The 13,226-nt window shown below is 46.9% G+C and overlaps 1 long non-coding RNA gene across 1 annotated transcript in view; it reads right to left on the bottom strand.

Annotated features, from left to right (window-relative positions):
* Nucleotides 1–13,197, bottom strand: part of LOC149746915 (uncharacterized) — a 35,246-nt gene extending 22,049 nt beyond the window's left edge. The window contains exon 1 of the long non-coding RNA XR_016388351.1: nucleotides 62–13,197. This is a non-coding gene — a long non-coding RNA (uncharacterized LOC149746915). The remainder of the gene's footprint in view (nucleotides 1–61) is intronic.
* Between the last annotated feature and the right edge of the window lie 29 nt (nucleotides 13,198–13,226).

Raw genomic sequence — 13,226 nt, 5'->3', positions numbered from 1 at the left:
GACTCCTGATTTCATTCAGGGCTTCAACACGCCCAGATTTTAAAAAAAAAAAAAAAATCACCTTCCCAGATTCCTTTGTAGGTCCAGGTGGCCATATTTCAGTTCTGGCAAATAGAATACAAGGAGAAGATGATTTGGGGAGGCTTCTAGGACATTTGTCGCTACCCCCAAAACCAAGGGGAACAAACTCAGCCAACGTTTCCCTTTGACCCTTGCCTTCTGCCCTTCCCCCTTCTTCCTTCTGAAGGTGCAGCAGCCATCTTGCCACAATAAGGACCAAAACCACAGGCTGATCACAGGAACAGAGACGGGGCCTGGGTCCTAAATAACATCCTTTGGTCACCACACCGACTCCAGACTTTCTGACTCTTGACTTACTGGGTTAGAAATAAACCCTTATCAGGTTTTCCATTATCTGTAGATGAACACATTCCTAACTGATATTTACCAATTCCAGTTTGATGTATTGAAATAAACAAAGTACAGAGATGCTGGGCTGTTTGTCCAAGATCGTATCATGAATTGAGTGGTGGCAAATCCAGGCCTGTTGAGTATCTAAGTCTTAAATTCCCAACCCTAATACCCTCAGAATCGAGTATATTCCCACAAAAATTGTATTTATGTCAAGAATCAGAATGATCACTGTCATAAAATATTTATAAGGTAGTCAGTTGTGCCATGGATAAGTTCTCTTCTGGAAATGTAAGTACCCAGTTAAAAAAATGGATTTCATTTAATCTGTGCAAGTGGGCCTTTCAGTCTTGGGGCAAATCACATACAAATCTCAGAAGAGAAGCTGATCATCTATAGAACCCAGGTTCATCCCTCTGCAAACACAAGGAAGCACCTTTGAATACCACGCTGTGAAATCAACCAAACAGAGCTGCCTGCCCTGACACCTATCGTTTAGAAGATAATGAACTCACAAAAGCAATGACTTTGAACTGCTATTAAATATTTTATAACCTGATCACTTAGGAAGTCAGGATTGAAAAGCACGATTATAGAAATATAACCTTTGCATGGCAAAATTGTTTGGGCTTTAAGATTTCATCTGCCTTGGATTGTTACAGTTTAATGAAAACAATTTTCTGAACTCAAAAAGGCAATTAATAAATAAATGCAATTAATGAAACCATATTCAAATGCTCTTGATGAAAATTTATATCTGCAGGATGTGAGATTGATCAGAATCTCTGGAACTCTAGGATCCCTAGGAGAGAAAGGCTTGCTCCTTTCCTTGAGAAGAGATGTGTCCTGGGAACTGTTCGGGTAGATGTAGGTAGTGTTGCTTAGTACTAATCCCGCCACCAAGCCATAGACTCCGAGTGGGATGGCTTCATAGTGATGCCCCCAGGGCCGTGTCTGCACTGACGTCGCTATTCCCCTGGCCAGACCCAATGTGTCCAGTGTAAAAACACATGACCCAGCTTCCCTGGTGGCGCAGTGGTTGAGAGTCCGCCTGCCAATGCAGGGGACATGGGTTCTTGCCCTGGTCCGGGAAGATCCCACGTGCCGCGGAGCGGCTGGGCCCGTGAGCCATGGCCGCTGAGCCTGCGCGTCCGGAGCCTGTGCTCCGCAACGGGAGAGGCCACAACAGTGAGAGGCCCACGTACCGAAAAAAAAAAAAAAGAAAACACATGACCCAAGTTGTGCCAGATTCTCTCTCGTGGGAAGTCAAGACATAAACAAAAAGACATAGTGATGGGAAGTCTTTAGAACAGAGTCATGTTTGCTGGCAGCAAACTAGAAAGTAAGCCCAGGAAATCCTGCCACCACTGTCCCAGCAGCCTGTCTATTCTTGCCCTTTCTAAGATCATCTCATTCTGTGAGCTCTCCCAGTACTTTCCTAAGGAATACTTCATTTTCAACTTAAGCTAGATGAAATCAGTTTCTGTTGCTTAAAAACAGAAGCCTCGGGCTTCCCTGGTGGCGCAGTGGTTGAGAGTCCGCCTGCCGTTGCAGGGGACACGGGTTCGTGCCCCGGTCCGGGAAGATCCCACATGCCGCAGAGCGGCTGGGCCCGTGAGCCATGGCCGCTGAGCCTGTGCGTCTGGAGCCTGTGCTCCGCGACGGCAGAGGCCACAACCGTGAGAGGCCCGCGTACCGCAAAAAAAAAAAAAACAAAAAAAAACAGAAGCCTCTCAGTGAATACATTTGACACTATTGTACACCCATGAGTAGGGTCACAGAGTCAGAAAGACTCATTCCCTCCCACCACCAAGCAGAAATAAACAGTCCTAATCTTGGACAAATAGAGGGTGTCAAGGAATCTCTACCTTATTGTCTCCAGGTCTCTAAGAAAATTGGTTTCAGCATTCGGCCCTCACACTCTACCCCAGGACCCTTCTTTCCCAGGTTCTTTCTTCCACCTGTTGTGATGGCAGCAACCTGGGTTGGAATCCTGACCCTGCTTCTTCTGGCTGTGTGACTCAGGGTATTGTCCACACCTCAGTTTCCCCACTTAGAAAGAGGAGAGGTAAACACAGTGCTGACCCATGGAGTTGTTGTAAGGATTGAGTTAACCTAGATGAAGTGCTCGGAATGGCACACCATCCCTAACTTCTCCAACTTCCTCCTCCTGTATTCCAGGCACACCAGCCTACCTTTCAGAAACCTACCTCTTAGTTGCCTGGAAGTCTTAGGGAGACTCTGTTCATTCTCTTCTTTCTACCTGGGGACCCCATTCCACCTGGACACATTCCCCATATCCACCCAGTGATATATGGCTAAAATGGCCCCAGTTCCCCACCCTCCCTATATCTACACTCAGTCTTCGCTCTGTGATTTCACAGCCCCTCCCATCAAGCGTCTAGACACCCCGTCTCTTGATTCTGGGCTAGTCATTGCCCTGCTTTGGCCAATAGAATTCAGTAGAAGTGATACTGTACCAGTTTTGAGCCTGGGACTCAACAGACCTTGCATGTTTCCTCTCCCTCTCCCTCTCCCCCTCCCCCCCCCCCGACTCCTGCCCAGTCACAGACTCAGGCTAGCCTGCTGGATGATGACGCATACATGGACCAGTCTCCACCATTACCCCAGCCTGCAACCAGCGAATCCCTTGAAGCTGAGCCACCTAGCTGATCAGGTGCTCTCCGTGGACCAGCCGAGACCAGAAGAATCACCCAGCAGAAACCGGCCCAAATTGCCAACTCACTGTGTTAAAAACTAAGGAAGTGACTGTTGGCTCGAGCCACTAAATTTGGGGATGATCTGCTACATTGGAAAAGATAACTGGCACCTACCCTCTCTAAGCCTCAGACTCCTCTGTGGTACAATGGAAGTAATGAAAATAGGAATAATAAAACCCGCTTCCTAAAATAAGTGTGACAACTACATAAGACGATGCTTGTAAAATGCTTGTTGCATTTAGAATTACATAACTGTTCACACCACAGACGTGGTGATGACGATACTGGAGTTTTCACTTTACCTCCTCTGTAAATGTGGGAGTAATAATATCTAATGAACAGGGTTGTCGTGAAGAACTGAGAAAATATGTGCAATGTGCTTAGCACCACTGCAGACACAGAACATCAAGAAGTGGTTATTACTGATGCGTTTTTGTTAAATATTATCTCAGAGGATTGGCTCACAACACAGCACCACCATTGCCTACCCTACCCCTGGCATTCAGTTTCCTCCCCTTGATGATTAGACCTTGTTTCCCAGCCCACAGCCTGCACAGGAGGCATCAGGATTCGGGTCAGGATGGAGGTCATGTTTAGTTCCTGGACTCCTTGAAGGTCAGCCCCCTTTGGACCTTAGCCACTAGGAAGCAGACTCACCCTCCAGCCACGCAGAAAGCAGGGACTGTCCTGTGGGTCCTCTTCTGTTCTCGGATCCCAACGCCCACCTCGTCTTAAGGCCCAGAATTTGGGAATCCCCTACTAGCCCCATTGTGTGCGGGCCATACCCTCACTGTGATCACCGACCTGTCCACACCAGACCTTCCCTCTTGACTGGGAGAGACCCCTCCCCCAAGCAGCTTGTGGAGACACTGGTGGCGGCACTTCCCGAGCTCCGGGCGACCTCTCAACCTACGTGAGTAGTTTCATAATTCATGCCTGCCCATCAGCAGACAGATTTAGCCTGCTGCCTGCTGAGTCTGGAAATACTGAATATTAAAATATCCCAGACGCTCGCCCTTCTGACGCCCTCGCCTCTCAGATTCACAAGCAGCTGGTTGCACGAACAATCCCTGGGACACACATCAGTTTGTCAATTAAGTAGATTTTGAGCGCTCACATGTGTAACTTTCATGGAAACAGGGGAAGCAGTTTTCGGGGCCACGGATTAAATGAATGACCTTGGAGAAGTCCGAGTCCTCCCTCTTCGGAACCAGTGTACTTTCTCCTGCACTGCATTGCTGCAGAAACTCTCCCGGCCCTTTTTTTTTTTTTTTTTTTTTTTTGCGGTACGCGGGCCTCTCACTGCTGTGGCCTCTTCCGTTGTGGAGCACAGGCTCCGGACGCACAGGCTCAGCGGCCATGGCTCACGGGCCCAGCCGCTCCGCGGCATGTGGGATCCTCTCAGACCGGGGCACGAACCCGTGTCCCCTGCATCGGCAGGCGGACTCTCAACCACCGCGGCTCCAGGGAAGCCCTCCCGGCCCTTTTTGTAGCACCATTTGCAATCGAAGAAAGCAGGAATTCTATTTGAAAGGCATTACTGAGCAAAGTAAAGCAAAAGATCTGAAGAAACATTCTCCACCCACCTAGGATAGCCAGAGAGAGTCTCCTAGGAATTGAAACCTCCCAATATTTGAGGATGGAGGAAGCAGTGAGAAACTTTCCTATTTGGTAAAGAAAGGTAGGGTGTGTGTGTGTGTGTGTGTGTGTGTGTGTGTGTGTGTGTGTGTGTCTCTCACACCCCCTTCCCAAAAGTCTAGCTGACTTCCCTCATGCACATCAAAGACTAACCAAGCATTTCCTGCCTTTGAAGTTGAAATTTTAAAACTTCTACTGAAGGAATTTCTAGGCTAATACACATACCTTTGCTACTATCCAGTAATGACCAATTGCAGAAGTGGGTTTGGGATTTCAGGGAAGGAGAATGGGAATTCCCCACAGATTCAAAATAGAGAAAGGTGTTTCTCCTTCTGTACTGGCAGATTTCATTCTCTCCTCCGCTAGGAATCTGGTGAGCCCCTAAAGCAGGCTCCTGGCACTGAGCAGAATTCGGAAGGAGCTGAAGCTTCTTCTCAGTGCATATGACCTAATTAAGGAGGCAAGACCTCCATGGGGGAAATGAAGGCTGATGTCCAGGCAACACAGAAAAGCTTCGTGGTAACTTAGCATCAGAACCGTAGCAGGCAACGATGGAGTGAGTCTCTGCAGAGGGAGTCTGAACTTCCTCTACAACACATTCAGGAAAAAGGTAGCTCAGGCCAGAGAGTGTTGTATGAGGAAGAGTCTGGCCAAGCAAACCCAGATTCAAGCCCTGGTTGTGCCATTCACTATGCGACCTCGGACAGTGTACTGATTCTCTCTTGCGCCTCAGTTTTCTCATCTGTGAAATGGGAATGACAATGCCCACGGCAGAGGCTTGTTCTGAGGATTCATCAGGCTTCCCTTTAGGGTCTTTCCCCACAATGCTTCATTAGGAACTTTACCTGGGACTTAAAACAAGAGACTCTCGGCTTGAGGATGATTTAATTACAGCTGATGGATAAGTTGCTCATTGGATTAGTAAACAGTTAAACTAAGTATGATGACTAATTACAGACAGGGGACTTTGCCCGCACATCGCCCTCCCTGAGGAGGGGTCATGATATTCTCTTTTCAGAGGTGCCCAGCCAGGAACGCAGGAGTATTCACTGTGTTAGTTTCCCATGGCTGCTGTAACAGATTTTACCACGAGCTCAGTAGCTTAAGACAGCACAAATTTATTATCTTCCTGTCCTAGAAGTCAGAAGTCCACAGTGAGTCTCACTGGGCTAATAAAGTGTCAGCAGGGCTGCCTTATCTCTAGAGGCTCTAGGGGAGAATCCACTCTGGGGCCTTTTTCAGCTTCTAGAGGCCACCAGTACTCCTTGGTGCTGGAATCTATATCTCCTCCATCTTCAAAACCAGCAACTTTGGGAGGAGTCTTTCTCATGCTGACATCTCCAGTCCGCTCTTACCTGCCTCCCTCTTCCACTTATAAGGACTCGTGGTTACTCTTGGCCCACTGGGATGATCCAGCAGAATAACCCCATCTCAAGGCCAACTGATTAGCAACCTGAATTCCACGTGTCTTGATTTCCCTTTGCCATGGGAGCTAACATATTCACAGATTCTAAGGACGGGGATCTTTGGGGCCATTATTCTGCCCACCACACCTATTGCTCCAGAGATGGGGTGGAACCCGGGTGAATGGAGAGGAGTTGGTCCCCTTCCCGTCTGCAGCAGTAACTGAGCAGCCCTGTGGGGGCTGGAAAGACACTGACCTGGGGGCGGGCCTGACCTGACTGTTCATTGCCGAAAACTCCGGGCAGTTGACCCTTTTCAGGGCATCAGCTTCCTCACCTGTAAAATGGGAATAATTACCCCACCTCCCACACCTGTATCACTGTTAGAGGGCTGGGTACGATTCCCAGCTGAGGGCCTCTTACGGACCAGGCCCCATGGAGGACCCTGAGGTGTAGAGAACATAATACTTGCCCCCAGGAACCTCACGCTCCAAGTGTCGTCCCCTGACCAATATATATTATTCTCCCGCAGAACTTCTCAGATTTTCCTACAAATCACATCTCCCCTGTCATCAAGAAGTCTGAGCTAGAGTCCCTTAGCCACTAGGTAAAAATATGCACTTTCACATATATTTTATTTGAACTTTCTTCTAATTTGCATTCATTGTCAAAACATTTTAGTATTCATAGAATTGTTTTCTTCAACATCTCCTTGTTTTAACACTTTGGTTCTTCATGGTTCCACGTTTCCTTTCAGGCTGGCCTCGCCTTCATAGGTGATTTTATGTGCTTTCGAGCAGACACAATTTTGTATTCCTCTTTTTATGTAACAATGCTCAAGCACTTTTCCAAGTAGCTACACGCTTTTCGCAATTGTCCTTATTAATAGCTACACAATTTTCCAAGCCGGTGATGTCACAGAATAGCTTCCAGGTTAATTTGAGGGTTTCCTTTCTTTATTTATAGCCTGGTTCCTTTGTGGAGCTGTTTGTGTTTGTTTCTTTGGTTTGGCTATTATAAATGAAGCTGCAACGAATATCTTCCCACGTTTATGTTCTTGTCTTTTGAATTCTTTCCATACGATAACTTTCCAGGAGCAGAATTCCACCTGTTATTCACACAGCTCTATAATACAAGTGGAGCAGAGATGAGTCCTGTTCTACAGTTGAAGAAACTGGACCCCAGGGAAATGTAAGTGACTTCTCCACAGACACACAACTGGTAGGTGACAGGACTGGTCCCCATATCTTCCGATTTCTGTGACAGAGACCTTCCAGGGCATCACTACCTACAAGGGAATGATGACGTTCCTAGATGTCCTCCCAAGCCCCCGCGCTGCATCCCCTGCTCCCACCCTCTCACGTGCATGTAAGTTGACTTAACCCCCAAGACCACTTCCCTTCCAGCCCCACCCGGCCCTGCAAGTTCACGAGAATGTGGCTTCATATATCAGGAAGGCATGAGCTGAAAGCCTAGGGTTGAACCTCAAAGAAAGGGTGGCCCCCCTGAAATCCCACCACAGCGAGGACCAGCCAGGCTCCTGGACCCATGGCAGTCCCGTGAGGACCCCTGTTTCCAAAGGAGATAGGAGAGCTCTGTGGTGCAGATAAGGAGTCTGGGGTTGAAACCCCTGGATATAAATCCTGGCTCCGCCACCGATCAGCCACATGGCCTTGGATAAGTGATTGCTCCTCCCTGATTCTCAGGGACCTCTTCTGTAAGCTGCAGGTGGCAGTAAAGGTGCTACCTCATAGCGTCGCGAGGATGAAATAAGTTGATTCTCATGTGATGCTTGAGACAGTGCCCAGTTCGGCCCGAGTGCTATGTAAATGGCATTTGCTAATATCAACACCAATGTATTAGTGTCCTAGCATTGTCATGCCTAATTGCCACAAACTTCTTAGCTAAAAACAACAGAAACTTATTCTCTCACTGTTTTGGAGACTGGAAGTCTGAAATCAAGGTGTCAGCAGAGCCGTGCACCCTCAAAGGCTCTAAGGAAGGGTACTTCCTACCTGTTCCAGCTTCTGGTGTCTACTGGCATTCCTGGGCGGTGGTTGCATCCCTCCAGTCTCTGCCTCCATCTTCCCGTGGCCTTCTTCCCCGCCTCTGCGTGTGTCTTCTTATAAGGGCGCTCACATTGAATTTAGGACCCACCCTAATGCAGTATAATCCCTTCTCAATCCTTACCTTAAGTATATCTGCTAGACCCTATTTCCAAATAAGATCTCATTCTAAGTTTCCAGGGAGACGTGAATTCTGGGGAACAGTATTCAACCCACTACACCCACCTTGACTATACCTTGGGTTAATGTAAGTGTTTCTTCGCCTTTCGGAGGATTGCAATGTAGTTTGAGGCAGTACTGTTCACTGGCTCCCTTCTGGTATCTTAATCGGGCTTCTCCCACAAAGCCCTTCTTGGGGATTCACTAACGAGAGACTGCAGGGGTTGGTCTCCCATACCTAGGATGTTTACAGAGAATCACACTTTACAAAGCTTGGCATCCCACTCTTTCACTACAACATCCCTGTGAGGTCGATGGTATCACTCCTCGCTTTGCAGAGGAAGAAACAGGCTCTGGGGGTGAAGGGACTGCTCATGTCTCACCAGCCAACGAGGGGCAGGGCCTCAAACCCAGGCCTTCTGATTCCAACCCAGTGCTCTATCCACAACAGCACACCTACGTGAAACCAGCGTCCTCTTCGGGAGGGTGACCAGATGGCTGTTGTCCCAGAATCAGTATCATTAATGTCTCTTTCATGTCCCTTGGCCTCAGAGCTCCCTGCCTCTGCCCTGGAACCAGCCCTCTCAGTGTTAGGATCTGGGATACTATGTCCTCCTGTTCTTTCTCTTTTCTTCCACATGAGCCTCATGATGAAGAAGCAGGAAGCTCTGCCGAGGTGGAGGTGGTACATTACATCCCTCAAGGAGCCCACACCTGTCTCTAAAGCCTCTCAGTGCCTACCTGTCCTCGTTACACATGCGCTGGGTGAAAGCCGAATGAGAACTGGGTCTGAACATTGCTTCCAATACACACCACAATGCAGAAACACCTCCCCCTGCAGCTGCAAACCTTCTCTGCCCTGCCTCAGAGAGCTCGAAAGCCGGGATGAGCCGAAATCCCACAGCAGCTGGCACAGTGCTTCCCAGTGGCAGCTCTGCAACAGGGTCAGAGACAGAAACAAGTGGAAATGAGAGAAAGAATCTTTCTGGAAGATAAATGGACATTACAAATCAAAAGCCTTAAGCAATGTGTGTGCACGTGAGTGTAGAATGAGGGGGATAAGTGGACAAGGATGCTTGCCTGAATCTAGGAGAAGGTTCCGGGAGGCTATCCAGGGGAATGTTAGCAGTGATGACCCTGGGAGTAGGGTTAGTTGGAGAGGCAGAAAGAGTGAGGAGGCCATCACCATATCATTTGCTTATAATTTGTTCCTTTCCTTTCCTTTCCTTCTTTCTTTTTTTTTTTTGGCCACACCGAGCAGCACACGGGAGCTTAGTTCCCCAACCAGGGATTGAACCCACGCCCCCTGCAGGGGAAGCCCAGAGTCCTAACCGCTGGACAGCCAGGGAAGTCCTGCTGCCGCTTTTCTTTTTTAAAAACAATTTCCTTTTTTAAAATTTTTTATTGTGCAATCTTTTTTACTCACCAATTTCAGTACAGGAATGTAAACTGAAGAAATAATTAAGCGCACGCACAAAGACAGCTAACAAGGATGCTGCTGGAAGCTTTGCTTTATAACAATAAAAAACTCAGTAGTAACCCAATCATCCAGTAATAGGGGATAGTCAGATAAGAGAATGCTACTCAGATGTTAAATAATTTTCCAAAAACAGATAAAACGTGGGAAATTTTTAATGGCCACAATCTCACCATACAAGAAAATCATTCCATGTTCCCTCACAGTTTTTCTGAGGATGCTTGGGTAATGTTTATAGAGTTACAGGCATTAAATAGATATAATGTTAGGTTCAACTTGTTTTCCCTTATCATAGTAACAATAGCATTTCCCGGGTTGGTAGGTTTTCTCCAAGATAGTCTTCCAAATGGAGGTAAACCTTTTACTGTTCATTAAGTCATTTTCAGTTTTTTGGTTTTTAAGTAACGCTAAAATGAGCAATGTCACGTATTGTCTTTTTTCCCTTCATTTTGAATTTTTTTTGCGGTATGCGGGCCTGTCACTGTTTTGGCCTCTCCCATTGTGGAGCACAGGCTCCGGACACGCAGGCTCAGCGGCCATGGCTCACGGGCCCAGCCGCTCCGCGGCATGTGGGATCTTCCCAGACCAGGGCACGAACCCGTGTCCCCTGCATCGGCAGGCGGACTCTCAACCACTGCGCCACCAGGGAAGCCCTGAATTATTTTTAAAGATGAATTCCCAGAAATGGGTTTTATTAGGTAAAGTATATAAGGGCCTCTTTTGGTACTTGAGACATATTCCCAAAATGCTTCCCAAAAGTGCTGTACCACTGTCACCACCACTAGCCATTCATGTGTACCAACCTCCTTAGTTTTCATTCTTACTAATTTAATTGTATCAAATAAAACTATGACTTTAGTTTAATTCATCTCTTTGATAATAAAGAAAGCTAAACATGCTCCCATATTTACCTGCTAAGTATAGATTCTTATGTGACCTGATTTTTCATGTCTTTGCCAATTTCCCTCTCCTGAAGCAGAACTAATGACCTCTTCCTTGGTCCCCTCTTAGTACCTAGTTCCTGCCTCTATTCTTGGACACACCACAGGGTTGCAGTTATTGGCTCATATATGAGCCCCTAGAGGGAAAGGGCTATGTTTTCCTTTTCAAACCCCTGTCTGTAGCCACTAGTTACCTGTGGCCGCTGAACACTTAAAATGTGACTAGTCCAGAGATGCAAACTATTATACGTAGAATGGATAAACAACAAGGTCCTATTGTAAAGCACAGGGAATTATATTCAATATCCTGTAATAAACCATAATGGAAAAGAATATGAAAATTATATATGTGTGTATACATATAACTGAAACACTTTGCTCTACACCAGAAACTGACATAACATTGTAAATCAACTATACTTCAAAAAAAGAAAAACGTGGCTGGTCCAAATCAAGATGTGCTGAAAGCATAAAATACACACTGACTTTTAAAGACTTAGAGAAAAAAAAATGTAAACTATCTCACCAATTATGTTTATATTTATTACATTTCAAAATGATAATATTTTGGCTGTGTTGGATTAAACAAAATAAATTATTATAATTAATGTCACCTGTCATTTTTACTTTTTTTAGGGTAGCTACTAGAAAATTTTAAAATATAGGTGTGTCCTTATATTTCTATTGGAAATATAAAAGCTGCCTCGGGACTAGTGTTTTCAGAGAAGCAATTCATTAAATGTTTGAGAATGGATTTACAGGTTCTTAAGTTCTTCTTTAACAATCGGATTGTGGCTCTTAGCTAAAAATTACCATCACCATCACCATCATCATCCCTCTACCATATTTATACCTCACTTTAACATCAGTGAGACCAGTTGAAAATTGCCATTAAAGGCAGCCATGAAGAGAGAAAGACAAACAATATGGTTAGTCCAACAGATATCTATTGAGTATCTGCTGTCGCCAGGCACTTTCCAGAAACTTGGGATCATCAGAGAACAAAGCAAACATAGGTCCTACCTTGAGAAGCTAACACAGGGTAGAAACAGTTAATGACCTCGTATCTTCGGAGGTTAGAAGTACTGTGGCAAAAGAAAGAAGAAAGTACAGGTGAGGAAGGAGCAAGTGCAGTATTGAATAGGTGGTCGTGGTGGGTCCCATTGAGAAGATGCGAGTGTAAATCAAGACTGGAAGGGGTGGGGCACAGTATTCCAAGTGACTCCCTGGGGAAAGAACATTAGGCAACAGAAACAGCTACTGCAAAGGACCTAAGGAAGGGCTGTGTAACTGAAAGGGGTCTGGAGACCCAGGCTCTCATCTCTGAGCCTCGGTTTCCCCATGTCTTCGAGGTCTCCGCCCTCTAGGTCCTGACCAGCTCAAACATACACAACTCCAGCACCTACATTCCTCAGCACTGTCCATTCTTCACCACCCCCCACCACGACCGTCCCCACCAAACGGAGGCTTCGGAGGTTTCTCTGGTTGTCTGAATTCTAGAAAAGGCTTTGCCTGGAGCACTTGGGGGAGGGCTGAATGGAGCTGGAGAAGGCTTATTTATAAATCAGGACAGTCTGTGGGCTGCTCTGCAAACCCAGCTCATCTATAGGAAGAACAACCAGTTGCTAAAAAGATCATCCCCGGGGAGCTGCCCAGCTGGTTTGCCAAGCAGCCCAGGTCCATCTCCACCGAGGGAGTTATGGAAACGGTAGGATGGAGGCTGATCAAGTTGCAATCGCTTCCTAACTGGTTTCCCTGCCACCTCTCCCTTCACTATCCCTTCTCCACTCTGCCACACGGGCCTGAGCATGACATTTCTGTCCTTAAAAGTGTCCCATCCGGGGACTTCCCTGGTGGTCCAGTGGTAAAAATCTGCCTTCCAGTGCTGGGGATGCAGGTTTGATCCCTGGTTGAGGAACTGAGATCCCACATGCCGTGCGGGGCAACTAAGCCCGCGAGCCACAACTACTGAGCTCACACACCTCAATGAGAGAGCCCGCGGGCCGCAAACTACAGAGCCCTCGCTTCCTGGAGCCCGCAAGCCACAACTAGAGAGAGCAAAAAAAAAACCTGCACACCACAACTAGAGAGAAGCCCGTGCACCGCAACGAAAGATCCCACATGCTGCAACTAAGACCTGACTCAGCCAAAAAAATAAATAAATAAATAAATAAAAATATATATATATATATATATTTTTAAAGTGTCCTATCCAATACCTCCAAGCCCAAAGTTCTTAGCAGGTAATGAAGTCCATCACAGCCCGGCCCCAGCCAGATGCTGCAGTCTCCCTCGTTTGTTCTATCTAGACCCTTCCCAATACATCACATTTTCCCTACATGCCCCTCTGCAAGCCTCTCTTGCCTTTCCTCCTCCATCTGTCTGAGGGGTGCCTCTCCCCGTCCACCTGA

Source organism: Delphinapterus leucas, chromosome 17 (genome assembly GCF_059928025.1).
Source record: "Delphinapterus leucas isolate spDelLeu-1000000601 "Yukka" chromosome 17, BTC_Dleu_Yukka2, whole genome shotgun sequence".
Taxonomy (NCBI): Eukaryota; Metazoa; Chordata; class Mammalia; order Artiodactyla; family Monodontidae; genus Delphinapterus; species Delphinapterus leucas.
Note: the sequence above shows the minus strand (reverse complement) of the source record. Positions and strands in the feature narration are given on the sequence as shown.